We start from the raw sequence: 3,905 nt of genomic DNA, 5'->3' as shown, positions 1-3,905 counted from the left end.
TTTTTTTTTCTAAGTACTCCTATGGATGACTGTAATAGTTGTTTCTCGTTCGTTTCATGTTCATCTGAATGCTTCTCGTTATTATAACTGTGTGATATTCTATTCGGTAGATTAGTCTATTAAAATGGGACGTCACACTTTTATGGTATCAGAGCCTTCGTTCTTAAGTGTCTGTGGGCTATGTGTTTGCTTAGCTTTCGTTGTGTCTTTCCTGTCGTGTTTAGATGAGTTTCCAGTCTAACCCAGTTTCTAATGGTTCTTTCTGTGTGTCCAGTGATATGGCACCCCCTCGTGTAGCTCCTCCTCAACCTTCTCAGGGCGACGGGCAAGATCTGGCTAGGGCGATCGAGGCTATGGCTGCAGCCTTGACGCAACAGAGTAATGCTATGATGCAACAGCATGAGGCGGCGATGCAGCGCCAGGAAGCCTCTCTTGAGTAGCAGCACTTCATGATGCAGCAGATGGAAGCTGCTAGGCAGGCTGCAGAGGACGCTCAGAGGCAGCATGTGGATGCTCTCCGTCAGTTAGGGGAGAATGCTGCTGGTGCTCAGATGTATGGTCCTCATCCCCAACCTCCACCCCCGGAATGGAGTTTGGAAGATTTCCTGAAGCACCAACCTGCCAAGTTTGATGGCAAGAAGAGTCCTGACCAGGCGGACCAGTGGATGAAAGATATGGAGCGCATCTTCGATGCTAAGAGGTGCCCCGATGAGAGCAGGCTTGCTTTCGCTGTTTACATGCTCACCGGAGAGGCTGAGCACTGGTGGGCCAGCATGAAGCTGGTGATGGAAGAGAAGCATGAGGATATCACGTGGAGAGCCTTCAAGAAGAGGTTCTTATCGGAGTATTTCCCTGATAGCGTGAGGTACGCTAAGGAGGTAGAGTTCCTCCAGCTGACACAAGGGAACAAGTCAGTAGCTGAGTACGCCGAACAGTTCAAGCACCTGGGGCGCTTCTACACCATGCCACTAGATGAAGAGTGGCGATGCAGAAAATTTGAGAATGGTCTCAGAGGAGACATCCGCCTGATGGTAGCTCCACTGTCCATCAAGGACTTTGCGGCCTTAGTGGAAAAGGCCAGGGTCATGGAGCGGATGAAGGTAGAGGTAGAGGCTCAGCAGCAGCCACAGCAGAAGGTTAGCGGACCATCTGGGTCCAGGCCACGAGTCGAAGAGAAGAGGAAGCCATATACTAGGCCTCATCCACAGCCGCAAGGGTCTAGAGGTTTTTCTTCCCCACCCAGCAGGATCCAGTGCCACCACTGCGGAGGACCGCATGTGAAGAGTTTCTGCCCACAGCTATCCGGGTTCCGCAGGTGCAACCATTGTGGCATGGAGGGCCACTTTGGTAGAGATTGTCCCACTCTGAGGAGAACAGTGGCACGACCTTCATCACAGACTCAGAGCCAGACTTCTAGTCAGACTCAGCTGAGGAGGGGAGGCAGCAGGCCTCAGGCTACCGGCAGGGTCTTTGCGATGACCGGGTCAGAGGCGGCAGGTTCAGGTAACCTAGTTATTGGTTGTTGTGTGATATCTGGAAAACCATGTTGCGTGCTTTTTGATTCTGGAGCGACACACTCTTTTGTGTCAGAGTCTTGTGTGCGGGAGTTGGGTCTGCCGGTGTGTGAGCTGCCGTTTGATCTTGTGGTATCGACTCCGGCATCTGGGTTAGTTAGGACTTCCTCTGTGTGTACTAGATGTCCAGTTGAGGTAGAGGGGTGCATATACAAAGTCAATCTTATATGCCTCCCTCTGCAAGGGTTAGACGTGATCTTGGGAATGGATTGGCTCTCTGCCAATCATGTTCTCATAGACTGTCGGGAGAAGAAGTTGTTGTTCTCAAACTCAGAGGAGCCCGAGTTCTTGTCTTCTAATGAGGTTATGAAGGAAATCCGGGATGGTGCGCAGTGTTTTATGGTCTTTGCCAGGATGGATGTTGAGAGAGAGGAACGGATAACAGTGATACCAGTGGTCAGAGAGTTTGAGGATGTGTTCCCAGAAGAGGTACCAGGTTTACCCCCTAGGAGAGAAGTTGAGTTCTCCATAGACTTGGTACCAGGAGCCGGTCCTGTGTCGATAGCTCCTTACCGTATGGCGCCAGCAGAGTTGGTGGAGTTAAAGAAGCAGATAGAGGAACTGCTTGAGAAACAGTTTATACGGCCGAGTGCTTCGCCGTGGGGAGCGCCTGTCTTGTTGGTAAAGAAGAAAGACGGTGGCGTAAGGTTGTGTGTGGACTATAGGCAGCTGAACAAGCTGACTATCAAGAACAAGTACCCCTTGCCGAGGATAGATGATTTGATGGATCAGCTTCATGGGGCGTCGGTATTCTCCAAGATTGATCTCCGATCAGGGTATCATCAGATTCTGGTGAAGGCAGAAGATGTTGAGAAGACTGCTTTCAGGTCCAGATACGGGCATTACGAGTACGTTGTCATGCCATTCGGTGTGACTAATGCTCCAGCTTTGTTCATGGATTACATGAACCGGATCTTCCGCCCGTTTTTAGATAAGTTTGTCGTGGTCTTCATAGACGACATTCTCATCTACTCCAGAACGCATGAGGAACATGCCGAGCATCTGAGGATAGTGCTTGGTATTTTGAGAGAGAAACAATTGTTTGCCAAGTTATCGAAGTGCGACTTCTGGATGAGAGAGGTGCAGTTCTTGGGGCACGTTATATCAGCTCAGGGTATAGCCGTGGATCCAGCTAAGGTAGAGGCAGTGATACAGTGGGAATGTCCCAAGTCAGTGACTGAGATTCGAAGCTTCGTGGGTTTAGCTGGCTACTATAGGAGATTTATAGAGGGGTTCTCCAAGATAGTGGCACCCTTGACACAGCTAACCAGGAAGGATCAACCGTTTGCATGGACTGATAGGTGTGAAGGGAGCTTCAGAGAGCTCAAGCGGAGGTTGACGAGTGCTCCGGTGTTGGTAATTCCGGATGTGAGTAAACCCTTTGAGGTTTTTTGTGATGCCTCTCATCAGGGCCTTGGGTGTGTCTTGATGCAGGAGAGGAAGGTGGTGGCTTATGCTTCAAGGCAGTTGAAGGTTCATGAGAAGAACTACCCTACTCATGATCTCGAGTTGGCAGCAGTGGTGTTTGCTTTGAAGATATGGAGGCACTACTTGTATGGTGCACAGTTTCGTGTGTTTAGTGACCACAAGAGCTTGAAGTACCTCTTCGATCAAAAAGAACTGAATATGAGGCAGAGACGGTGGATAGAGTTTCTAAAGGACTACGACTTCGAGCTTCTCTATCATCCGGGGAAGGCGAATGTGGTGGCAGACGCACTGAGTAGGAAGACAGTGCATGTGGCGCACTTGATGATAAAAGAGATGGAGTTGCTTGAGAGTTTCAGAGACATGAAGCTACAGTTTGAGTTGGAACCGGAGTTCATTAGATGTAGCACCTTGATTATATCTAGTGACTTCTTGGGCTTAATCAGGGAGAGACAGGCAACGGATGTTAGTCTACAGAAGGTGAAAGAACTACTGGGGACGGATCAGGCCAAGGAGTTTGCCTTGGGCAGTGATGGTGTGTTGAGGTTCAGAGGCAGAGTTTGCGTACCAGAGGATGTTGAGTTGAGGAAGTTGATCCTTGAGGAAGGACACAGGAGTCGTCTTAGTCTGCACCCTGGCATGACTAAGATGTACCAAGACCTCAAGGAGAACTTTTGGTGGCAGGGCATGAAAAAGGAAGTGGCACAGTTTGTATCGGCCTGTTTGACTTGTCAAAAGGCGAAGGTGGAGCACCAGAAACCCGGTGGAACGCTTCAACCTTTGGATATTCCGGTATGGAAGTGGGATAGCATAGCCATGGATTTTGTTACCCACTTGCCTCGCACCGTGAGAGGACATGATGCTATATGGGTGGTGGTGGATCGGCTAACGAAGAGTGCTCACTTC

The sequence above is a fragment of the Vigna unguiculata genome, chromosome 6, assembly GCF_004118075.2.
Source record: "Vigna unguiculata cultivar IT97K-499-35 chromosome 6, ASM411807v1, whole genome shotgun sequence".
Classification (NCBI taxonomy): Eukaryota; Viridiplantae; Streptophyta; class Magnoliopsida; order Fabales; family Fabaceae; genus Vigna; species Vigna unguiculata.
Note: the sequence above shows the minus strand (reverse complement) of the source record.